Here is a 27,361-nt window from a genome sequence, read left to right as displayed (position 1 = left end):
TGATGTTTGCTTCTTTTACATTCCCCTTTTCATATTTATTCAAATTGTTTTCATTCAAATCCATATGGTTTGGGTTTCAATAATTCAAAAACAATTAGTAAGTCCAGATGGGTGTTGGTTAACTTGTGATTTTAATGAATGGAGCGAATGGGGAGCGGTTTATACCGGAGCACCGGAGCAGTGCCATGAGCAATGAGTCAGATTTCTACCTGCTCAACTCCGCTCACATGTCCTGCTTTTGAGGCAGTATCTGTGGGCACATGTATCAAGTGTGTCAGAGAAGTGAGTGATGATCTAGGATCAGGTCCCCCCTGTCCATGTAATCTTATTCATTGTAATCTAAAAGCTAAAATCAGCACTCCTACTCTGAGACGTTCTACGCCTACCAAAGTCAGGAAGTTAATATATCACTGACCCCATTAAAGCCTTTGTTAGAGTTTTCCCATTATTTAGAATGTTGTGGCTACAATGTAGTATAGCCACTCGAACGCTGGACCCCCCCCCCCCCCCCCCCCCCACGAGCTCTGTAGGCCCATGCGCCTGTCATCGATGTCTATTATATATTTTTTTATTGATTGAGCGTGCTGTCTGGTCAAAAATGAATGGAGTCATGTTTTGTAGCAATTATTGTGGCCTTTGTGTTTTGTCGATTGCACAATCACGCTAGCAGCTAGTAGATATTGTTGTCCTTGATCAATAGAGCCATTGGACTAATCTCAATGATGTTCCTATCTGCCAGGACATTGCAGGATATCTAGGTTGACTCATTTCCCTGGCTTTGTTAGGACTACAGCCTGACGGGAGCCCCTCTTCTTTGATCCCACCATTGAACGCAGGCTGGTACTAGGGGTGGTACTAATTTACAGGTTGACTGAAGCTACTGTGCCCTGTCTATCCCCCTGAATCCCCCTGAAGTGTTGGGTTCGGGGCTTCATCACTTTCTTCACCACCCACTGCAGTCTCCTGGAAAGACATGAAGACTGATCATGAGGATGTGTAAAACATGAAGACTGATCATGAGGGTGTGTAAAACATGAAGACTGATCATGAGGATGTGTAAAACATAAAGACTGATCATGAGGATGTGTGAAACATAAAGACTGATAATGAGAATGTGTGAAACATAAAGACAGATCATGAGGATGTATAAAACATAGATTGATCATGAGGATGTGAAAAACATAAAGACTGATCATGAGGATATATAAAACATAAAGACTGATCATGAGGATATATAAAACATAAAGACTGATCATGAGGATATATAAAACATAAAGACTGATCATGAGGATATATAAAACATAAAGACTGATCATGAGGATGTGTAAAACATAAAGACTGATCATGAGGATGTATAAAACATAAAGACTGATCATGAGGATGTGTAAAACATAAAGACAGATCATGAGGACGTGTAACCGTACAAGAAACCATGTTCATCTGTGAACAACAAAGCGTACAGTAGACTAGTATGTGTTTTGCTACACTCAGAGTCAATAATGGGGCATTGAAATGGGCTGTTAACAAAGACGTGAAAAGTTTAGGGGGGGCTTGAGTTGTCGACAGTCTAGTCGTGTATTGTTGTGTATGAGCACCTATAGTTGTGCTGTTGAGTAGACAAGCACTTCCAACAATAGAGTGAATAGGCTAGAGTAATACACTAACAGCCATTCCTGCAAGGGTGTGAAAAGTTTGAGGAACTCTTGGCTTGCAGACAGTTTAGTGTATTGCTTTGTTTTCTCAAGAGGGTGTTGTGCTTTCATAATACCTTTGGCTGTCCTGGCTTGTTTCCGAGTCAGATGTTGTTGCGCTTGAGCTTGTTCCCGGCTGAATTCTTTCATCCAATGGGTCTACAGGCTCTGTACTACTTAAGCTGGTGTCAAGGTCATCTTCATTAGCAGCAGGATTAGTCTGTAGGACACACAGTCATCAGTGATTAGCCAACATTTTACTACTTTGTCCCCATCAATACACACGGTAATGCCAGTGCCTTCGGAAAGTATTCAGACCCCTTGACTTTTCCCACATTTTGTCATTATGGGGGGTTGTGTGTAGATTGCTGAGGACATTTTTGAATTTAATCAATTTTAGAATAAAGCTATAATGTAACAAAATGAGGAAAAAGTCATGGGTTAGACAGTAGGCAACACTGCATAATGAAACAATCCCTTGTAAGCTAGTGTTTTCATGGATGGACTGGCTGTATTATTTAGCGTTAATAGACTGGTTTTACTCGCAACAACTTTTTAACCAAGCTGGGAGAGAACACGAGGACGGCTCATGTCCTGCAAGTTCAGGTAGGCTACACAGGACAGTTGTATATTAAAAAATATATACTGTTAGCTGATTAGTATGCTGTTGTATCGAAAATATATTTTACAATCTGCAATGTTTGAATTTCCAGCAGTCTAAATGGCAGCATTGCAACACCATGTATAGCTTCGTGAAATGAATGTTAGGCTTAACATGAGAAAATGACAACCAAATAGGACCTACCAGTAAACATTTAGCCATTAGCTAAAGCAAAGCTACATGCCCTGGCACCACAGAAAGCCTATCATCAATTCGATAGTCAGATGCATAGACATGTTATCATTTCAGCACCATGGACAGCGATTGGTAGTTTAAAGTTTTAATGTCACATGCACAAGTACAGTTAAATGACTTTCTTGCGAGCTCTAACTCCAACAATGCAGTAATCATAAACAATGTACTACAAAGAATAACAAGGTAGAACAAAAACACATGAGATATAGAAATAAGGAGAACACGATAAAGTAAGTAAGTTCCACTACCATATTTACAATGTGCAGGGATACTGGATTGATAGAGGTAGATATGTTTAGGCGAAAGGTGACTAGGCATCAGGATGGTAAATAGAGTAGCAGCCGCGTATATGATGATTGTACAGTACGTGAGTGGGTGTGTGTAGAGTCAGTATAAATGTACGTGCATATTATGCGTGTGTGAGCGAGTGTTTGTATGTGTGTTGGAATATCAGTGTGCATAGCGTGAGTGTGCATAGAGGCAAAAATAAGAATAAAATACAAAGGTCAATGCAGATTGTGTAGCCATTTTGTTAGCTATCTAGCAGTCTTATGGCATGGAGATAGAAGCTGTTCAGGAGGAGCCTGTTGTTGTCAGACTTGATGCACCGGTACCCTTTCCCGTGCAAAAGCAGAGAGAACATTCTATGGCTTGGATGGTTGGAGTCTTTAATGATTTTCCGGGCCTTCCTTTCACACTGCCTGATATAGAGGTCCTGGATGGCAGGGAGGGAGCTCGGCCCCAGTGATGTACCCTCTTTAGCATCATGCGATCGAGGGCGGTGCTATTGCCATACCAAGCAGTGATGCAGCCAGTCAAGATGCTCTCAATGGTACAGCTCAGGATGTGAGGTCGCATGCCAAACCTTTTCAACCTCCTGAGGGGGAAGAGTCGCTGTTGTTGTGACGAACGCTGTTCTTGCGGGGGTCCAGAGAAACTGCGTTACACCAGTGAGTATACGGGATTCCACATAAGAACGAAAATAATGTGAAAATGTATGCACTCACTACTGTAAGTCCCTCTGGAGAAGACTGTCTGCTAAATGACTCAAAGGTAAATGCAAACTGTAAGACTGTTGGATTGCATTCACATCTATCCACAACATTGTTTTGTTTTTCATTTTCACATACAGTATCAGGAGCGCATAATTCTATCTAGCTCAGCTATAGATATGTGTGAGTGAGGAGTGTGAAGGAGCAAGGAGGAGGTGCATTTTCTCTCACTTATATTCGAGTGGTGCTCCCTGGAATTTGCAGTCTGCTCAGCAAATAGGTCCCCTCGGGGCACGCACGCACACACACACACACACATTGGACGGATGTAAACGGCTTACATTTCACCTTGTAGAAAAACAAGAGAGAGAATGTAGTAGACGGTATGTGTCAAAAAGTGATTGATGAGCTAGTGTCCTGTGTCTATGTCCTTTAAGGACATCCTGTCCGAATGTCCTCGCGCTATTTATGTTGTGCTTATGTAACATGACAGTGTGCTGTTTCTTCAAAGTAAAGCAAATGTTCGCAATAAAAAGTCATGGCCTGATGATTGATTTGTAGTGACCTTGTCGAACTGAAAGAAAATGTGTTTTTGTAGCGTAATTATGGAGCTGCCGTGGATCTTGTGACCCTAACCATAGTATTCTTTGTTTTCCTTGTTATTTTGGTTAGGTCAGGATGTGTCATGGGTGATGTATGTGTTTTGTCTTATCTAGGGGTTTTGTATGTTTATGGGTTTCCTTTCTAGGTAAATTGTATGTCTATGGTTGCCTAGATTGGTTTTCAATTAGAGGCAGCTGTCTATCGTTGTCTCTGATTGCGAACCATATTTAGGCAGCCATATTCTGTGGGTACTTTGTGGGTGATTGTCTATGTTAGTTGCTTGTGTCAGCACAGTTTTCTTAATATAGATTCACGGTCGTTATTCGTTTATTGTTTTGGTTCAGTTTACTTCATGTTCTTTCTTCAATAAAGAAGAATGTATACTAACCACGCTGCGTTTTGGTCCTCACCTTCTACTCCATATGACGATCATGACAGAATCACCCACCACCAATGGACCAAGCAGCGTGGTAACAGGCAGCGGAAGCAGGAGCAGCGAAATAGGGAGGAATGGACATGGGAGGACGTTTTGGACGGCCAGGGTTGCTACACATGGGAGGAGATCCTGGCGGGAAAGGATCGCCTCCCATGGGAACAGGTGGAGGCAGCTAGGAGGGCAGAGGCAGCCGGAGAGAGGAGCCGGCGATACGAGGGAACACGGCTGGCAAGGAAGCCCGAGAGGCAGCCCCAAAAATGTCTTGGGGGGTGGCACACGGGGAGTGTGGCCAAGGCAGGTAGGAGTCCTGCGCCAGCTTCCCGTGCTTACCAGAGTGAGGGAGGGTGTCGTACTGGTCAGGCACGTGTTATGCGTTGGAGCACACGGTGTCCCCAGTACGCGTGCTTAGCCCGATGCGGTACATTCCAGCTGCTCGTATCGGCCGGGCTAGGTTGAACATCGAGCCAGTTGCCATGAAGCCGGCTCTACACATCTGGTCTCCAGTGCGTCTCCTTGGGCCGGCATATATGGCACCAGCCTTACGCATTGTGTCTCCGGTTCGCCTGCACAGCCCAGTGCGGGCTATTCCACCTTGCCGCACTGGGAGGGCTACGTGGAGCATTCAACCAGGTAAGGTTGGGCAGGCTCGATGCTCCAGATCTCCAGTACGCCTTCTCGGGCCGGTCTATCCGGTGCCATCTCCACGCACCAGCCCTTTGGTTGCAGCCCCCCACACCAGGCTTCCTGTGCGTGTCCAGAGCCCAGTACCCCCTGTTCCTCCTCCCCGCACTCGCCCTGAGGTGCGTGTCCTCGGCCCAGTACCACCAGTGCCGGCACCACGCACCAGGCCTACAGTGCGCCTCGTCTGTTCAGCACCGCCAGAGCCTTCCTCCTGTCCTGAGCCGCCAGAGTCTCCCGTCTGTCCTGAGCCACCAGAGCCGGCAGTCTGCAAGGAGCCGCCAGAGCCGGCAGTCTGCAAGGAGCCGCCAGAGCCGGCAGTCTGCAAGGAGCCACCAGAGCCGCCAGTCTGCAAGGAGCCGCCAGAGCCGTCAGGAGCCGCCAGAGCCGCCAGTCAGCCAGGAGCCGCCAGTCAGCCAGGAGCCGCCAGTCAGCCAGGAGCCGCCAGTCAGCCAGGATCCACCAGAGCCGCCAGTCAGCCAGGATCTGCCAGAGCCGCCAGTCAGCCAGGCTCTGCCAGAGCCGCCAGCCAGTCCGGAGCTGCCCCTCAGTCCAGAGCTGCCCCTCAGTCCGGAGCTGCCCCTCAGTCTGGAGCTGCCCCTCAGTCCAGTGGGGCCCTTTAGTAGGGTTGCCAGTCCTAGGTTGGAGTGGGGTGTGTGTGTGTGTGTGTGTGTGAGTGTGAGTGTGAGTGTGTGTGAGAGAGAGAGATGACCGGACCTCTGTCTCACCCCCCCAAGTTGGTGTGAATGTGTGTCTTTAAAAAAAGAGTTCTTATCAAATCCATGCATAAATAGTCATCAGGTTGGCCCTTACACAGTAGGTCACCATATGTACATAAGGGTCCCCCCAAACAACATTTCTTCTTTGATGATGTCCATTGGGAATATTCAGAGAATGTACATTGTATATCACACCCTCTTTTTTTTAAACCTTTATTTAACCAGGCAAGTCAGTTAAGAACAAATTCTTAATTTCAATGACGGCCTAGGAACAGTGGGTTAACTGCCTGTTCAGGGGCAGAACGACAGATTTGTACCTTGTCGGCTCAGGGGTTTGAACTTGCAACCTTCCGGTTACTAGTCCACCGCTCTAACCACTAGGCTACCCTGCCACCCCTCCTCTTTGAAAGGGTCTTTTTTTTTTAAAGACGGGCTGATGATCTTGTGATTTGTGAGTTGTGATGATCTATTATTTATTATCTATTAAGTGTGTTCTCTCTCTCAACTATTCAACAACGTTTCAATGTTTTGTAACAGTTCTGAAAGACAATGACATCCAATTGTTAGGGAATTATGAATATAATGTGTTACATAGTGTGCATCTGTGATACCTTTATGTAATAGATCCTCTCTCTCAGGCTATGAAAAAAACAACAGACATGACATTGACTCCTGAGTGTTGAACTTTTGTCCCCTCTATTTGACCTTGATGGTCATCTACGAACTTTGGAACATCTTGAATAACAATAAGTGTCCACTCAGCAATATAAACACCTTGTTTTATTATGGGTACAGGTTCAGTACACATCCCTGCATTCTCTATCATAAAGTAGGCTGACCCTCTTTGAGGTCACGTAGGTCAATTCATTGCTCTCTTTGCCTTTATAAAGCTCTTTTGACATACTGTAAACTCCCTCTAACATCCACAATAACCATTAGACGTACGAGTCAGAGTTATCATACACAGTCTCAGGGATTGCTTGCTCTGGAAATTCCTTTGGTCTGTACAGAGTTAGGTAAATCAGCCCTTTGCTGATTACTTGTGGAATAATCTCCAGGCTTCTCTAAACATTGATGTTTAGGTGTCTCTAGGTTAATTCAGACTACTGAATGAGGCCTGTTTCAATTTACTTACAAAATCTTTAAAGAAGTTTGTGAAACCATTCAGTCATAGATGTCTGTAAACATGTTTAATACGTATTGCTTGTTACAGAAGACTACTGTTGTACATTGAATAGCCATTGCCCTCTGGTTTGCCATGGATCATCACTGGAGGCTTCGTGCCATGGATCATCACTGGAGTCTTCGTGCCATGGATCATAACTGGAGGCTTCGTGCCATGGATCATCAATGGAGGCTTCGTGCCATGGATCATCACTGGAGGCTTCGAGCCATGGATATCATTGGAGGCTTAGTGCCATGGATCATCACTGGAGGCTTCGAGCCATGGATCATCACTGGAGGCTTAGTGCCATGGATCATCACTGGAGGCTTCTTGCCATGGATCATCACTGGAGGCTTCCTGCCATGGATCATCACTGGAGGCTTCGTGCCATGGATCATCACTGGAGGCTTCGTGCCATGAATCATCAATGGAGGCTTCGTGCCATGGATCATCACTGGAGGCTTCGTGCCATGGATCATCACTGGAGGCTTCGGGCCATGGATCATCACTGGAGGCTTCTTGCCATGGATCATCACTGGAGGCTTCGTCCCATGGATCATCACTGGAGGCTTCTTGCCATGGATCATCACTGGAGGCTTCGTGCCATGGATCATCACTGGAGGCTTCTTGCCATGGATCATCACTGGAGTGAGGAGACGTATGGGCAGCCTGGTGCGTGGAGCTGCCACAGGGCTCACCAGGCTGGGGAGACATACTGGAGGCTTGGTTCTTGGCGGAGGCACCGGATACACTGGGCCGTGGTCTCGAGCGTAGAGCCTGCACAACCCATCCTGGCTGGATGGTTATCTTCGCCCTGCAAATGCGGGGCACTGGCACATGACGCACTGGGCTGTGCAGACGCACCGGAGACACAGTGCGCAAAGCCGGCGCCGGATATCCTGGGCCGAAGAGACGCACTGGAGACCAGGCACCATGACCCGGCACCATCTGTCCTCGCTGGATGCTCACCCTAGCCCGGCAGATGCGGGGAGCTGGGATGTAGCGCACCGGGCTGTGAACGTGCACTGGAGACACCATGCGCTCATCCACTTTACACGGTGCCTGAACAGTACCACGCTTCTCCCCACGGTAAGCACGGGGAGTTGGCTCAGGTCTATAACCTGACTCCGCCAATCTCTCCGTGCCTCTCGTGCCTGTTTCGTTGCCGTGACTCCTGGTATCGTTGTCATTCCTCCCTTGCTACTTCCGCCTGTTTCCATGGCAGGGTCTTGTCCACTGCCATAACCTGCTCCCATGTCCAAGATGTCCTCCACTCTCTCTTCTCCCGGGTCCAGGATTCACGCTCCTCCTGGCCACGCTGCTTGGTCCCTTGGTGGTGGGAAGTTCTGTCACGATCGTCTGAATAAGTGGACCAAAGTGCAGTGTGGTAAGCGTACATTTCTGTATTTATAATGTTGCCAACAAAAACTAGACCCAACAAAACGACCGTAAAGCTTATGAGGGCTACAGTGCCATTAACAAAGACAACTTCCCACAATGACAAAAGGGAACAAGGCTGCCTAAGTATGATTCCCAATCAGAGACAACCATAGACAGCTGTCCCTGATTGGGAACCATACCCGGCCAAAACATAGAAATACACAAACCTAGAAAACAGAACATAGAATGCCCACCCAAATCACAAACTGACCAAACCAAATAGAGACATAAAAAGGCTCTCTAAGGTCAGGGCGTGACAGTAGGCCTATATATCATTTGCAAAGTCATGAAAGGCTATTGTTTCAATTCACAATAGGCCTAGGGTTCAAACACAATAGGCCTAGGGTTTCAACCCCTGATTTCAAATGTAATGATATTTAGTGACATTGAATTGTTTGGATGTCAACACAACCAAATATCAACATTTGAAGGAGGTGTGTCTTCTGCTGACTTTAGTCTGTCTACAAATTAATAATTGACATGTTGGAGTCACGTCTCAGTCTCAACCAAAAATCAAGGTTAAAGAATAGGACTAAATCAAATTAAACTTTATTTAAAGTTGATTTAGTCATATTCTCTAACTGATATTTTTGATTGAAATGGAGATGTAAATGCAACAGATCCATTATTAATTTGTAGACAAACTGGAATTAAAGCCAGACTAAGGGGGCTTTCACACCAAAGTTGTTTTTCCGAACTCTGGTGTGTTACCCCCTTAGTTCGGTCCATTTAGACTGGTGTGAACACTCTATCTGCACTCGGGAACACACTAAACAACGCACTGTGGTTCGCAGTTCGGACCAAACACAGGAAAATAACCAGAGTCGTGCATTGTTATTGGCTGTTTGACTACGAGCATTTGATGAAATGCATGCAGCATTACATTGTGAGATCTCTGAAACATACTGTGCGTAGCAGGGCATTTATGAGCCCATCCGATGCAGATTAGGGGAGACAGGGACAATACCGGGGATAAAGGCTACTGAATATAACCTATTCACTTCTCAGTTAGAGAGGCTATTGAGCTGTTTCCTCCTGCATGTTATTGGAAGAGTAAAGCGTATGTAATATGAAGGTTGGGACACACAGTGATGCTTCATGATATGGATATAACGTGAGCATATTTGTCCAATAAACAATTGACTTGCATGGACACATGGTTTTGTTTCGGCAGTTTAGTTTGTTTGACATTTGGCAATGTGAAACCAACCAGACCAAATAAAAAAAATACAATGTAATAAACACTTTATGCATACTGAAAGTCAGGAAGTTAATATCTCACTGACCTCACTAAAGTCTGTGTTTTCCCATATTTGGATTGTTGTTGGCTAGAATGTAGTATAAAGGCTTTCACATAAGACTGTTGGATTGCATCCTCAACATGTAGCGTTGTATTTTTTCGTTTTCATATTAGGACTTTTGGTTTACTCTGATGGTGCTCCCTGGAATTGGCAGTCTACTCAGCAAAACTGTGCACTCAAGCACCCCCCTCCACACACACAAACACACACACATACACACACTAGATGGATAGAACCTGCTTGCATCTCCACCCACCTTAGCGGGTATGTGCCCTTGGGGGTTGGAATTCAAAAATCCAACTGAGGTAACTTTTTAAGGGAATGTGTTGAACAGGCTACAATTAAGCTCTTACGGCCTGAGGAGGTGTGATATATTGACCATATACCACAAACCCAGAGGAGCCTTATTGCTATTATAAACTGCTTACCAATGTAATTAGAACAGTAAAAAAATAAAAATACCCATGGTATATGGTCTGATATACCACAGCTTTCAGCCAATCAGCATTCGGGGCTCGAACTAGTCAGTTTATAACAGCATTTTGGTCATGTTATTCCCCCACATATTGTCAGTATCAGTGAAAGCATACTGGACATGCTACATAATACACATAGATAGCAGGAACATAGGAGTTGAGGGATGGCACATGTATGATTCTATCATTTGACTACAGACAAGATAAGTTAGGTTGCATTTTGGGTGGATCATCCTAATATCTTAATATATCTTAATTATATATATATATATATATATTATTTATTTAACCTTTTTTAACTATACAATTATTTTGTAATGATCTTACTTTACTTACTTTGTCATAAAATGTAAAGGTAATGTACTGCAGTGTTGAGAGTAGTGTCCCTAGGCATTAAAGCTTTTTCTAGGTGAAATTCAAAGCATTATTCAGTCTTGTCGCCATTGAGAAAATGGGGGATTTCTTTTAATTATTTTAGTGTTCCTTTTATTTTTTAAACAGAAAGACCCAACAGCCATTTCCTTATCTCACAGCAAGGAAAGATCACAGCATAATTTAGAATTAAACCTAGCCCTCTTTACCATATTTCCATGGCTGTGGTTCAACTAAGCTGTCAGGGGGCCAACTCTAAGAGGCTCAGCTGAGGCCGGCTGGACTAGAGCTTCTCTCCCTCAAGGTACATAATAACTCCTTCGAAATGTGGTGTTAGAACATAATAGAACATTACAAAGATAGGTCTATAGCTACACTGGCGTTTGCGTGGAGGAAAAACTCGAATAATTGACACAATAAAATGTGTCTTCTTACCTGGTCTTGTACAAATTGTGAGAAGGAATAATATACAGTGATAACAATTATTGTCGTTCACAGCAACATAGTTCTCAGTTAACTTTTACACTAACAATTAAGTCAGTTGAGCCTATTGTTCAGTAAAATGTGTCATGTTTAGAACGCAATGAATAGGGGCCATCTTCAGAACTATAGTAGGATTTGAGGGAGATCCATGCTAATTATGTCCCTGTGAAATTTGAGTAAGAGATGTCTCACAGGGATCCAATCAAGGTGTAATTAAATCAAACACAGAGGATCTGGTTAATTGGAGGGGGGGGGTGATGCATCTTTCTATCCTATCATAACACCATCACACACACGCGAGCGCACGCACACACCCCCCTTTAACATCCCCACCCCAACATCAGTGTTCTCTGTCATACAGTATCTTATCTGTTTTCCATATCTTTATTTCCATCCAATTCCAGAAAAACGACTTTCCAAACTCTCTCTGCAGCTGGCCTTCTAACATGTTTTTCTATCATCATTCTATACAGTATTTTAACCGGGATATTAGATCAATTGACTTTCTTCTTGCTGCTACCAATATACAAATGAGGAAATATAAATACATATTCTCTTACAACTTCACTATTTATTAAACCAACCAATGCACTTGGTATACAATAGTATGACTTTATCTTGTCATACATATTGGCACTGGATATATTGGCACTGGTATTGTTAGGCCTGAGACGTGCCAAAATATCCTCCAAACACCAGCTCTGAGGGCATTATCACTTTCATACGGGTGCCAATATATTCAATATATACCAACATATTCAAATAATGATTGACATATTTTCATTTACAAATGTTATTCTGATGAATATATTCATACTATTTCATCCTTCCACAAGATATAGTCCCGACACAAAACTAAGGTTGCTACACAAGCCGGCTGGTCGTTCGTTCTATCGGTTCGATTGCCAGAGACGCGACACAGTCATTACGTCTTTTTTTTCTCTATCTATGGACGCAACCCAGTCGTTCGTTCTAAATGTTCCATTACTATACTGGCTGGCGATCCCTTGCTTGCTAGCTATCCAACTTGGCAGATTTTCAACCAAGGTCTCATTGAAATTACAGCGAGATATGGATGAGTTTTCACTTCCTACGCCTTCCACTAGATGTCAGAAGTCAATAGAACTTTGTCTGATGACTCTAATGTGAAGGGGGGTCGATTGACACAGGAAATAGTCACCACAGCCATGAGTGGACCTTGCTTTCACCAGGCGCGTTCACAGGGGAAGGACTTGCGTTTCACAGCTCATCTGAAGTAATTCTAATTCTCCAGTTGGAACGTTATTCAAGATATATGTAAACAACATTCGAAAGATTGATTTAGTACATCGTTTGACATGTTTCTACTGACTGTTACGGAACTTTTGGAAATTTCGTCACGTTATAGTGGACGCACTTTGTGACTTTGGAATTGTTTACCAAACGCGCTAACCAAAGAAGCTAATTGGACATAAATAACGGACATTTTCGAACAAATCAAGCATTTATTGTGGACCTGGGATTTCTAGGACTGCATTCTGATGAAGTTCATCAAAGGTAAGGAAACATTTATCATGTATTTTCTGGTTTCTGTTGACTCCAACATGGAGGCTAATTTGGCTACTGTTCTGAGTGCTGTCTCAGATTATTGCATGGGTTGCTTTTTCCGTAAACTTTATTTGAAATCTGACACAGCGGTTGCATTAAGGAGAGGTATATCTATAATTCCATGTGTATAACTTGTATTATCATCTACATTTATGATGAGTATTTCTGTTGAAATGATGTGGCTATGCAAAATCACTTGATGTTTTTGGAACTAGTGAATCTAAATAGCCAATGTAAACTCAGATATTTTGATATAAATATGAACTTTATCAAACAAAACATGCATGTATTGGGTAGCATGAAGTCCTATGAGTGTCATCTGATGAAGATAATTCAAGGTTAGTGATTCATCTTATCTTTATTTATGCTTTTTGTGAATGCTATATTTTGCTGGAAAATGGCTGTGCTTATTGTGGTTTGGTGGAAACCTAACATAATCGTTTGTAGTGCTTTCGCTGAAAAGCCTATTTGAAATCGGACATGTTGGTGGGATTAACAACGAGAATAGCTTTAAAATGATATAAGATACATGTATGTTTTAGGAATTATAATTAAGAGATTTCTGTGGTTTGAATGTGGCGCCCTATTTTCACTGGTAGTTGTCATATCGATCCCGATATCGGGATTGCAGCCATAACAGGTTTTAACAAACATGACACATTAATTCATACTCCGAGTCCCCTTATACAGATGTGATGGAACATCTGCTTCAACAGTTCTCTGTCTCCAATATTCCCTCGCTCTTTACATCCACCTCACATCATGTCGTGACTTGCACTAACAGCAATGAATACATTTATTAATATGTTTGAATCCAAGAAAATTGACTTTGTAAAAAGGCTTGACAGTCAGCTTTCGTTGAATGAAAAACGTGTGCATCCCAAATGGCTACCTGTTCCGTTTATAGTTCACTTCTTTTGACCAGGGCCGTAGCCTATGGCGTCAAGCCATCTACTCATTGGTTTGATAACGGAAGGGTAGATAAACCCTGTTTTTCACCACTGTCGTTCATCTGTGTCTCGGCCAATGATGGTTCATGTCAAGTGGTGCCTCAGTCCTTTTCCTTTTGATTGATTTATTCCCACTGTTTCATTAGGTCCCCCACACTAGAATTGATTGGGCTGCAGAACTCAACACTATGAATGTGCGCCTATGACATCGTAGGCATGGCAGGCCTGTCTTATGCTTCGAAGCGAGCATAGAAGTAATTTAGCTCGTCTGGGAGGCTCGTGTGACTGGGCAGCTCGCGGCTGTGCTTCCCTTTGTAGTCTGTAATAGTTTGCAAGCCCTGCCACATCCAACAAGCGTCGGAGCCAGTGTAGTATGATTCAATCTTTGTTCTGTATTGCCGCTTTGCCTGTTTGATGGTTCGTTGGAGGGCATAGCGGGATTTCTTATCAGCTTCCGGGTTAGAGTCCCGTTCCTTGAAAGCGGTAGCTCAGTGCGGATGTTGCCTGTAATCTATGGCTTCTGGTTGGGGTATGTACGTACAGTCACTGTGGGGACGACGTTATCGATGCACTTATTGATGAAGCCAGTGACTGATGTGGTGTACTCCTCAATGCCATTGGAAGAATCCCGGAACATGTTCCAGTCTGCGATAGCTAAACAGTCCTGTAGCTTAGCCTCTGCTTCATCTGACCACATTTTTATTGACCGAGTCACTGGTGCTACCTGCTTTAATTTTTGCTTGTAAGCTGGAATCAGGAGGATAGAATTACCGTCAGATTTGCCAAATTAAGGGAGAGTGAGAGCTTTGTACGTGTCTCTGTGTGTGGAGTAAAGGTGGTCTAGAGTTTTTTTCCCTCTGGTTGCACATTTAAGATGCTGGTAGAAATGAGGTAAAATGGATTTAAGTTTGCCTTAAAGACCCTGCCTTAAAGTCCCACTAGGAGCGCCCTCTCTGGATGAGAGTTTTCCTGTTTTCTTATGCATGTATTTGGGTACTTCCTCTATTTTGACCCAGATAACACAAGTGAATATGACGTCTGGTCCTAGCAAACTATACATCAAATATCCTCATCACAAAACAATGTGTTTAAACAGTTTATTATATTTAATCTGTTAACGTGATTAAGAGTTTGTTTAAGAATAATATGACATTTAAAATGTATGTTGAAACCAGAGAAGGTTGAAAACCTCTATCTGTATTAACACCATTTAAAAAAAATCTTTAAACATATTCTCTGATAGTTTTGTGTACTTTTAACCAGTAGTTCTGAAAGTAGCCCCACACACCAAAAAGGGGTCCCCAAAAATGGTGTACTACATCCCAAATGTGCAGATATGTCCACCACATCACCTCTTTCACTCTAATGTCTTTTCATCTTGCTAGCTGATGAAAGCGAGGGTCTGAAGCTAATAGGTGAAGTTTACCCTAGGCACAGATCTAGGATCAGCTTCCTTTCCCCCAATCCTAACCTTAACCATTAGTGGGGGAAATGAAAAACTAACCCCAGATCAGTATCTAGCCGTAATTTCACCATACAACATCCTGACATTGACATTAAACTCCAAGGTAAGTTATTTCAAGTCTTACAAAGTTATTTTGGCCTGTCTAGACTTATGACTCATGCAAATTAATTTCATTGGAAACGTCAATTCATCTTCCATGCACACACTTTACTATAGATCAAAAGAATGCCTTTGCTTGCAGTCACAATTTGGGAATCTGAATAAGTGAAATAAAACATTTGATCTTATTTACTTTTAAATGAAAAGAATTGAAAGTGTTTTGAAATAGAACTGTGGAAATGTCATGGTAGGCTAGCGAGTAAAAAGAGGTGAGAGCTTCTGAAAACATATGGCTTCAAGGGTTGTCAAAGTATTTCATCAGTAAGCCAGCCCTTCACAGATTAAATGGTATTTTGATGTGGTATGCTTTCAACTTTTTTTGTGACTTTGTCATGAATGATGGTACTTCAGTTGGCTTCGACCTTTTGCACTAGTGATAGTTTTAGCACACCTGCTGCAAACATGACAGGTGCATAGCTTTGGCTATAATTTTTTTTTTTACATACCCTAACAGGTCTGTTGTATTGGAACTGTTTTATATATATATATATATATATTTTTTTTTATATATATATTTTTTTATTTATTTATATATATATATATATATATATTAATGTCATATACAGTGCCTTCGGAAGTATTCAGACCCCTTGACTTTTCCAACATTAAGTTGCGTTACAGCCTTATTCTTAAATGGATAAAACAAAATCCATCTCAGCAAAGTAAAAACAGGTTTTTAGACATTTCTGCAAATTTGTAAAAAATAAAAAACAGAAATACCTTATTTACATGAGTATAAAGAACCTTTGCTATGAGATTCAAAATTTAGCTCAGGTGCATCCTGTTTCCATTGATCATCCTTGAGATGTTTCTACAACCTGATTGGAGTCCACCTGTGGTAAATTCAATTGATTGAACATGATTTGGAAAGGTGCACACCTGTCTATATAAGGTCCCACAACCCGATGGTCACTCTGACAGAGCTCTAGAATTCCTCTGTGGAGATGGGAGAACCTTCCAGAAGGACAACCATCTCTGCAGCACTCCACCAATCAGGCCTTTATGGTAGAGTGGCCAGACAGAAGCCACTCCTCAATGAAAAGCACATCACAGCCCGCTTGGAATTTGCCAAAAATCACAAAGACTCTAAGACCATGAGAAACAAGATTCTCTGGTCTGATGAAACCAAGATTGAACTCTTTGGCCTGAATGCGTTACGTCGGGAGGAAACATGGCACCATCCCTACGGTGAAGCATGGTGGTGGCAGCATCATGTTGTGGGGATGTTTTTCAGCAACAGGGAGACTAGTCAGCATCAAGTCCAGAGAGATCCTTGATGAAAACCTGTCCCCGATGCTCTCAGGACCTCAGACTGGGGTGAAGGGTCACCTTACAACAAGACAACAACCCTAAGCACACAGACCCAGCCAGAGCCCAGACTTGAACCTGATTGAACATCTCTGAAGAGACCTGAAAATAGCTGTGCAGCATCGCTCCACATCCAATCTGACAGAGCTTGAGAGGATCTGCAGAGAAGAATGTGAGAAACTCCCCAAATACAGGTGTGCCAAGCTTGTAGTGTCATACCCAAGAAGACTCGAGGCTGTAATCACTGCCAAAGGTGCTTCAACAAAGTACTGAGTACATTTCTAAAAAACAGTTTTTGCTTTGTAATTATGGGGCATTATGTGTAGATGAGGGAAAACAATTGAATACATTTTAGAATAAGGCTATAACCTAACAAAATGTGGAAAAAGTCAAGAGGTCTGAATGCTTTCTGAAGGCACTGTAAAAGATGATTGGGCAAGTCGGTCTGTGTGTATCCATCGTAAACAAGTCCAGTGAACAGAGTCTCTTGTGTTATGTTACTTATTGTTTCATTTACAGTCAACCAAAGTGATATTCGCCTCCATATTCTTCATATAAAAAATAACACTACGACAGGGAGAGGATAAGGTCATTGTATATATTGCTTGCATATATATCGCTTGCATATATATCGCTTATATGAACCTCTTTGGCCTAGGTGTCCCGCTAGCAGATTAATTTCTTGGTGACAGGGGGCAGTATTTTGACATCTGGATGAAATGCATGCCCAAATTCAACTGCCTGCTATAGTCATCCCCAGAAGATAAGATATGCATATTAGTAGATTTGGATAGAAAACACTCTGAAGTTTCTAAAACTGTTTGAATCATGTCTGTGTGTATAACAGAACTTATGTAGCAGGCGAAACCCCGAGGACAAACCATTCAGATTTTTTTTTGAGGTCACACTCTTTTCAATGTGTTTTCATTGGGAATCCAGTTCCTACCGCTTCCACTAGATGTCACCAGTCTTTAGAAATTGGTTGAGGTTTTTCCTTTGTGTAATGAAGAAGTAGCCCTGTTCAAAACGAGGGTCACTTCAAGTGTACTGTTAGATACAGGCGCGTGATCGGGAAGGTAGTGTCAGTTTGTTTGCTTCCTGTATTGAACACAGATCATCCCGTCTTCAATTTGATCGATTATTTACTTTACATACCTAATGTTGTATTACAAAAGTAGTTTGAAATGTTTCGGCAAAGATTATAGGTAACTTTTGAGATATTTTGTAGTCACTTTGCCCAAGTTGGAACCAGTGTTTTTTTTTGATCAAATGCGCCAAATAAATGGACATTTTGGATATATATCGACGAAATTAATCGAACAAAAGGACCATTTGTGATGTTTATGGGACATATTTGAGTGCCAACAAAAGAAGCTCGTTCAAGGTCAGGCATGATTTATATTTTTATTTCTGCGTTTTGTGTCGCACCTGCAGGGTTGAAATATGCTTTCTCTCTTTTGTTTACGGAGGTGCTATCCTCAGATAATAGCATCGTTTGCTTTCGCCGAAAAGCCTTTTTGAAATCTGAATCCACAGGTACCCTAATATGTAAATAAATGATAATATTTCAGATGGAAAGAACGGTGTTCAATAGGATAGGAAAATAATTAAGAGTGTGCCCTCATTCACGTGCGCCAAAAGCCTACCTTTCCTAAGGACAACACCTTGGACAAACTACAACTAACGTTACTCATTCATTTTTCAAGAAACAAGTCTGAAACTCTGTATAAAGACTGTTGACATCTAGTGGAAGCCATAGGAACTGGGAGGAATGTTGATATATAGACCCGTAAACTTCTATTGCAATGGACTGTGACCTCCAAAAAAAAAGGATTTCCCTCAGGTTTTTGCCTGCCATATCAGTTCTGTTATACACACAGACATTATTTTAACAGTTTTAGAAACTTCAAGGTGTTTTCTATCTAATTCAATTCTGTCAATTATATGCATATCCTAGCCTCTGGGCCTGAGTAACAGGCAGTTTACTTTGGGCACGTCAGTCAGGCAGAAATTCAGTATCCTGCCCCCTAGCCCGAAGAATTTTTCACATAAGCTGCATGTTTATTTTGGACAAGCCTCCACTGCTGAGTATTTTGTATATTTTACAACAACAACATCAGCTTCACTATACTGACTGCGATTTTTTTTTTTAACAGTAATAATAGTAATAATATTGTTTTTATTCATCCACAGCATTACCATTTCCAGTAGAATTAAAGCCTGCATCATCATTTGCCCGACTGGACGGGAAAGTCATTGTGTTGTCAGCAGCCGCCCAGGGCATTGGAAGAGCCGCATTGTAATATTTACTCAATTTACACATCACAACCACACTGCTGCACAACCACATTTCATACACTTCATACACAATTATTTATAGATGATACGGCCCATTTATAATGTTAATGCATCTTCTTTGTTATGAACATTTAGGACCCTTTAGGACTGATTCCTGCTATTACTGTAGCTACTCTCTCTGTGTGGCAAATATGGAGAGAGAAAACCGGTTTGTTCAGGATGGTAGAACCAACATAGCTTTCTATTGTAAAGGCTGGTGTATACTTGATCTGTAGACACATTCTAGAGGTCTGCAAACATGTTGTTAGAACAGGTATAAACCAGCATAAACTCAAATAAATGTTAGGCATATGTCGCTTTGGTGACTGAATTGTTATTTCTGTCCATGGGCTCCACTATCCTGACGTGCACTCTTTTTCCATTGACGTGCACTCTTTCCATTGACGTGCACTCTCTCCCTTGCCAAGCCCCTGCAGTGTGTGTGTGTGTGTGTGTGTGTGTGTGTGTGTGTGTGTGTGTCCCGTACCAACAGGTTTGTTTCCGAGGGTTCTTATCAGCCAGAAACATGAGAAAAGCACTAGAGGATACAATCGTGCTGCAAAGTGAAGTGTTTATTTGAAAAAGTCCTCATTTCTAAAGTGATGGAAAGAGAGAAGTTCCCATCAACTAATAAGGTCAAAATTGGCTTACTTAACTTCCAGCTTTTGAACACATGTGCTGTAGCCTCCCTGAACATATTATAAAGGGAATTCATACCTTGCAGCATCTTACCATGACATGCTACCTTTTCAGGGATTTCTAACTACAGCTGTAGATTTTCAGAACAAAGATTATCCGCCTACCAAATAATATCATGTAACACTTCTCTCTAGACTCCACGCTCTGCTTGCACATTAATGATTAATTACACAAATCCAAGAGTTCTTCTGGTTTCCTCTAGTGCGATGTCTTGCCAGAAAAGAAGGGCCTAGCTTATAGGGCTTTGCTAATTAGTAATCACTGCTGGGATTGGATCATATTGCCCATGTCTTGATTGAGTTCCTTGAAGCACTGCTTCTTGAGGGAGGCGTGTGTGTGTGTGTGTGTGTGTGTGTGTGTGTGTGTGTGTGTAAAAAAGCCATCATTACGCTGAACACACTCAGCAATGTGTGTTCAGCAACAGACAAAGTGAATAGATCATACTAAAGTAAAGTGTTTTTTCAGGACCCACTGCTTTCAAATGGTGTACACCTGTTCTCAAATCGTCTGTTTTATGGTTAATGATACAGCTGATGTCACTTTGGCTGGAGGCCGAGGAGAAGAATGGATTTGAAAAGGGAATGGATTTGCATGAGAAAGTGTTGAATGTTGATGTATTTACTGTTCTGTCATGTCTTGATAAAGGGATCACTTATGCAGTCATTGTGAATATGATTTTCAAGGCACTCAGAAAAACACTCTATAAGTTGTACAGTCTATGTCATCGCGTATTCATGATGTGTAGTATAATATGTATTCATTTGACAATTGTACTGATATTTTGTGTGGAAAATCATGATATTCTATATTTTATACATTGTAGGCCTTTGCCAAATATGGAGGCCAAGTTGCAGCAACAGATATCCATGAAGAGTGAAAGAACTCAATGGCCACACTGGCCGTTTCTTATGGTTTACTACTGACATCTACTGGGCATCTTGAGAATGAAAGAGTGCTCCTTCTTCAACAGAAAATGAATGTTTATTATACAGATCTGAATGGTTCCCAGAACCTCCCAATGATGGTCCACTAACTCTATGCCTGAGCTTCCCCACTTAACACTAACCTTAACCCTAAATCTAATCCTAACCTTGACCAATTTGTATGATTTGAGAGAAATTGACTCACATTAACATTCCAACTCTGACAGTGTTAAACTAGAGTACCAGTAGAATACTAGTATTTTCAAAGGCTGCATAAAAACGCTATTCAAGGCTTTATCTCTTGCTAATCCCTTTCTAACCTCTCGCCATACATTTCTGTACTCAATGTATTTCTATGACATGGTCTATGAGCACAGTAGTTTATAGCCCACAACCATACTGATAATCCCGCATACAGGTCAGTGGTCGTTCACTAACCATGCCTAGTGTATATATAGACTAGATGTTCCTCTCAGATAGTGAGTTCAAAGGGTCCTGCTGCTCTCTTCCGTGGACTCTCCTCTACCCACACCTACTAATCCTGTTAATCTAGGCACAAATCGCCTCACATGCAATACATCCCCCTATGACACATCTCCTTGTACTAGGTAGGGCTTATTGAAGCTAATCATATGTTTATGTAGCCAGACTAAACGCTGTGCTCACCAGTATTCAGTTTGATTTAACCAGGCTAACGTGTATCTTAATAGCTATTGAGACCAAAGTGAAGGATGGGACAAAGAAGAACCGAGTGGAAGGTCTGGCCTAGGAGTTTGACGATGTAGAGATATTCTTCAATGTTGTTTCAAGTTGAGATTTTTCCTGGTCTTGTTTCACTCTCATCAACTCGTTCATTTGTGTAGGGACTAATGCAATTAAAACATTTTACCCATTGAAGTAAGAAGACGCATTGAGCCACCGCACTTTAGCTTGAACTCATTTCCAGCATTTGATTTGCACCCACTGTCTCTAAATAGCTATGGCACTGTTGTTAATCACTGTAAACCTACAGTAACAACAACTACTTACATTTTTTCATTATTTAGCACTTCTCTCTCAACTCACTGTAAATCTCCATCAGTCACTGTACATTCCAAAATCCCAGAATTCCATGGGCTTACCTCCACTCTGTCACCAACCAATCCCCTTAATGGAGGTCACTAAGATCCTGCCTTGATATTGTAGGTCGGTGTCACCCTTAGAAGACCCACAGTATAGACAGTTTGTTCACAGGTATAAGGCTCATCTGCACAGAACCTTGCTCAGGCCCTGTGAATAAGCACTCTTGTCTCCCTCAACTTTGACACTGATCTGGAAGTGGACGAGGGTTGACTTGAATGAGAATTTGGTGGTGCAATGTCTGGTACAACCAGACTAACTTGACTGAGGTGTCAACGAGAAGCCATTGGTGGTGCTCCAAGTCGTCCCTTTATGCAGCCATATCTCACACCTAAAAAAATATTAATATGATAGCAATCTAAGATTCCCAGAGCAACTGCAAAAATGACAACCTGGAACACCACCACCCATCATCATCCTCTCCCAGGTTCGTCCATTTCGGCTCCAAACTGGACTACAAGGAGACCGACGTCAACACCAGCAGCATGTACCTCGTGAGCAGGCTGACCCACACCATCTCCCTCATCCCTCCACGGAGTACACTCCACATGACCTCTGACCTAAGGATTACAGGAAGACATATGTCCATTCTGCCCCTGTTGTTCCCTGATTATCCTATCATCCTATTGTAGCCTATAGAGAGGGGCATGGGGGAGCGAGGGGGGGGGGGTGAGACAGAGAGAGAGACAGAGACAGAGACAGACAGAGAGAGAGAGAGAGAGACAGAGAGAGAGAGAGAGAGAGACAGAGAGAGGTGCTGCGGTCATTTGACTGACATGTTGTTTTTCCTTCCTCTGCCCTCCCACCCGGATTAACTGCATTGCATTGAGCCATGGGACATAGGACGCTAACCTCTACCCACTACTCCTGGGTTACCCATATACTGACCAAATTACCACAAAGTGTAGTCTTAATTAGTGCTGCTTACCATACAATGCATCCCTCCACTCTGAGCTCTTTCAGTCGAACTTGAGTTGGCTTTTATTATAATCAGCTTTTATGTAGATAGGGAGTGCACCAGCACCTTCAATTTAATAGTGAGTAGTTACTAGTTATTACTAATATCTGACTAATTTGGTGAAACACTTCAAATAGAGTTCATCCCCTAATTGGTTTCCCACTCCCGTTCTTGATCAACTTTGTTTTTTCAACTCAGATGTTGGCCAAGAAGTCTGGGACTATCATTAACAATGCATCAATGGCCCTTAAGGTAAAGTATCATTAATGTGATTTTGTGTTCACTTACTATATTTATGATATGATATGAATAGACAGTATAATTCTTGAACAGCTAATGAGATGTGGCCACAGAGTCCATATCCACTCTGATCCTCTTATCTCTGACAATGTAATTAGTCAAGCAAAACGTTGGAGTGACGAATATTTGTGTACAGCACCTCCAATGCTGCAGTCATTGGTCTCACCAAGTGTGAAAAACATTAGGAACACCTGTTCTTTCCATGACATAGACTTACCAGGTGAATCCAGGTTACCAGGTTACCTAATTGATGTTACTTGTGAAATTCACTTCAATCAGTAGCTGAAGGTATGGAGACAGATTAAAAAATGATTTTTAAGCTTTGAGACAATAGAGATGCAGATCGTGTATGTGTGTCATTCAGAGGGTGAATGGGCAAGACAAAATATTTAGGTGCCTTTGAACACAGTATGGTAGTAGGTGGCAGGCGCATCGGTTTAAGTGTGTCAAGAACTCCAACACTGCTGGGTTTTTCACGCTCAGCAGTTTCCTGTGTGCATCAAGAATGGCCCACCACCCAAAGGATAACCAGCCAACTTGACACAACTGTGGGAAGCATTGGAGTCAACATGGGCCAGCATCACTGTGGAACGCTTTCGACACCTTGTAGAGTCCATGCCCCGGCGAATTGAGGCTGTTCTGAGGGCAAAAGGGGGTGCAACTCAATATTACGAAGGTGTTCCTAATGTTTTGGACACTCAGCGTATAGCAGCCCTGGTCAAATGTAGTGAATTATAAAGGGAATATGGTGTAATTTTGGACACATTCCTTGTATAAAGTCTGATTAAAGTGCTTCTCCATTTTAATCATATACTCCACTATTACTCAAGGACAGCACATACTGTGTTATATTATGACACAGACACGCTTGAGAACTTATGACACAACAGCAGAGTGGAATATCTAAATGGTGCCAGCATGTCTCAGTAAGAACCCAGTATGTAAGTAACTTTAAAGCTGTCAAAGTTTTAGAGATGACCATGCAGTACAGAGTTGGTCAGGCAGGCAGCCACATAATGGTAACTTCCCTTTGTGAAAAGGGTGTATTGCAGTTGTTTTACCATTGTGGTTTACCATTAGCCTGTGTGCCAGTCTGTTTCTGCTCTCTTGACAAATAAGGTGTTGGCGAGCGAGCAGAAACTAACAACAGAAACAAACCATGTAAAAGGACCCATGAGCACCTACATGTGAAGTTCATAGGAGCATGTCAAATCTGGTGTCAAATGCAGCGTCTATATTTTTGAGAAATTAAGGCATACATACAATTTTCAAACATTTTCTATCCTAAATATTAGGAATAAGCGAAGGCTTTGATTTCTGGTCAAACAGATGGAAAAGGGGAATTAGAAAATACAGTTGAAGTCGGAAGTTATCATACACTTAGGTTGGAGTCATTAAAACTCGTTTTTCAACCACTCCACAAATTTCTTGTCAACAAACTATAGTTTTGGCAAGTCAGTTAGGACATCTACTTTGTGCATGACACAAGTAATTTTTCCAGCAATTGTTTACAGACAGATTATTTCACTTATAATTGTAACGGCCGTTGGTGGAAGAAGGTGAGGACCAACGCGCAGAGTGGTATGTGTTCGTCATTTATTAAATAGAACTGAACACTAAACACAAAGTAACAAAAAGAACAACCGAAACAGGTCCGTCAGGTACAAAACAGAAAGCAACTACCCACAAAACCCATGTGGGCAAGAGCTACCTAAGTATGGTTCTCAATCAGAGACAACGATAGACAGCTGTCCCTGATTGAGAACCATACCCGGCCAAAACAAAGAAAAACAAAAAGATAGAAAAAGGAACATAGAATGCCCACCCTAGTCACACCCTGGCCTAACCAAAATAGAGAATAAAAGCCTCTCTATGGCCAGGGCGTGACAATAATTAATTGTATCACAATTCCAGTGGGTCAGAAGTTTACATACACTAAGTTGACTGTACCTTTAAACAGCTTGGACAATTCCAGAAAATGATGTCATGGCTTTAGAAGCTTCTGATAGGCTAATTGAAATCATTTGAGTCAATTGGAGGTGTACCTGTGGATGTATTTCAAGGCCTACCTTCAAACTCAGTGCCTCTTCGCTTGACATCATGGGACAATTTGTAGACCTCAGAATTTTCTTTTGTAGACCTCCACAAGTCTGGTTCATGCTTGGGAGCAATTTCCAAATGCTTGAAGGTACCACATTCATCTGTACAAACAATAGTACACAAGTATAAATGCCATGGGACCACGCAGTCGTCATACCTCTCAGAAAGGAGACACGTTCTGTCTCCTAGAGATAAAAGTACTTTGGTGCGAAAAGTGCAAATCAATCCCAGAACAACATTAAAGGACCTTGTGAAGATTCTGGGGGAAACAGGTACAAAAGTATCTATATCCACAGTAAAACGAGTCCTATATTGACATAACATGAAAGGCTGCTAAACAAGGAAGAAGCCTCCGCTCCAAAACCGCCATAAAAAAGCCAGACTACGGTTTGCAATTGCACATGGGGACAAAGATCGTACTTTTTGGAGAAATGTCCTCTGGTCTGATGAAACACAAATAGAACTGTTTGGCCATAATGACCATCATTTTGTTTAGAGGAATAAGGGGGAGGCTTGCAAGCCGGAGAACACCATCCCAACCGTGAGGCACGGGGGTGGCAGCATCATGTTGTAGGGGTGCTTTGCTGCAGGAGGGACTGGTGCACTTCACCAAATAGATGGCATCATGAGGAGGAAAATTATGTGGATATATTGAAGCAACATCTCAAGACATCAGTCAGGAAGTTAAAGCTTGGTCGTAAATGGGTCTTCCAATTGGACAATGACCCCAAGCATAATGCCAAAGTTGTGGCAAAATGGCTTAAGGACAACAAAGGTATTTGAGTGGCCATGACAAAGCCCTGACCTCATTCCTACAGAACATTTGTGGGCAGAACTGAAAAAGCGTTTGCGAGCAAGGAGGCCTATAAACCTGACTCAGTTACACCAGCTCTGTCAGGAGGAATGGGCCAAAATTCACCCAAATTATTGTGGGAATTTTATGGAATGCTACCCAAAACGTTTGACCCAAGTTAAACAATTTGAAGGCAGTGCTACCAAAAACTAATTGAGTGTATGTAAACTTCTGACCCACTGGGAATGTGATGAAAGAAATAAAAGCTGAAATAAATAATTCTCTCTACTATTATTCTGACATTTAACATTCTTTAAATAAAGTGGTGATCCTTACTGACCTAAGACAGAGCATTTTTACTAGGATTAAATGCCAGGAATTGTGAAAAACTGAGTTTAAATGTATTTGGCTCAGATGTATGTAAACTTCCGACTTCAGCTGTATCTACCAGAAAAATTCTTTAAAATAAAGACCCCTGCCAACTAAAATCAACACTCATATTTCATTTTGGAGAAATGATTTGCCTTGTGTAAGTTTAAGAAACATTGACCTGTGCCATGAAATTCTGTTAAAACCCACAGATATTTTCTAATTTCTCTCCCTCGTGAGAGGGGATGATGAAAGTTCACAGAGGTAACAAGTAAAGGTAGACCTAACAATTTAGTTACAGTGTTTTTACTCATATCTACTGGGTTTATGAATTATTAAGTGATTCAAACTAACGGAATATCTGAAAAATCAGTAACGGAATCATTGCTAATGTCTACAATGGGAAATTAAAGTAGTCACAAACCCCAGTTTGGCCACCTGTACAGTCCTCCCTTCCACTGGCATACTGTTATGTTCAACTTATAAGTGTTTTCTTTCTCTTTCTGTCATCTGGTGGTCAAAGCAAGTGTGAAAACAGTTTGGACAACCCCTCTTTCTCTTTCCCTCTCTCTGCCTCTCTCTCTCTCCAGTTAATGTCACCTCTCCCGGCTCTTACTGACACCTACCCATGAGGCCCCTCTCTTTCCATTTACTGTAACCAACCAACCGACACCGGACGTCCATGGACGTTGAAAATTTGCTGAAATTAGTTCCGTCTTGGTCCACAGACCTCATTTTTGTTTTTTTGGTACACTTTAAATTCAATGTACACAGATGTTAATTTTTGGTCCGGTCTGGATTAGCCTTGATTTGGCCCAAACATAAACATCCGTGATTGTTTCAGATTTGGTACAGTTCGGACAGGACCAAATCCGAACCAATCATAGTCATCTATCTTTCACAAGTGTGGAGAGCACAGTACAGTAGAGCAGTACAGAGTACAGTAATTTAAAAAAGGTTGAGCAGAGTATAGTTCTGTACAGTAACAGTCATGTACAGTAGAGAAGAGCAGAGTTCTCTACAGTACAGTACAGTACACAGTAGAGCACACTAGAGTTGAGTATACTAATGTACTGAACTAA

The 27,361-nt window shown here is 42.1% G+C and overlaps 1 long non-coding RNA gene across 2 annotated transcripts; it reads right to left on the bottom strand.

Annotated features, from left to right (window-relative positions):
• Positions 1-517: 517 nt before the first annotated feature.
• Positions 518-26,759, bottom strand: LOC116374673 (uncharacterized). Of its 2 annotated transcripts, XR_004210553.1 has the most exons (4): positions 26,704-26,738; positions 25,087-25,218; positions 1,769-1,911; positions 518-963 (listed from the first exon to the last, which is right to left on the bottom strand). It is a non-coding gene; the product is annotated as an uncharacterized LOC116374673 (long non-coding RNA). The 2 variants fall into 2 exon arrangements; XR_004210554.1 differs by lacking the exon at positions 25,087-25,218 and having other exon boundaries at positions 26,704-26,759.
• Positions 26,760-27,361: the final 602 nt, after the last annotated feature.

The sequence above is a fragment of the Oncorhynchus kisutch genome, linkage group LG7 (genome assembly GCF_002021735.2).
Source record: "Oncorhynchus kisutch isolate 150728-3 linkage group LG7, Okis_V2, whole genome shotgun sequence".
Lineage (NCBI taxonomy): Eukaryota > Metazoa > Chordata > Actinopteri > Salmoniformes > Salmonidae > Oncorhynchus > Oncorhynchus kisutch.
Note: the sequence above shows the minus strand (reverse complement) of the source record. Positions and strands in the feature narration are given on the sequence as shown.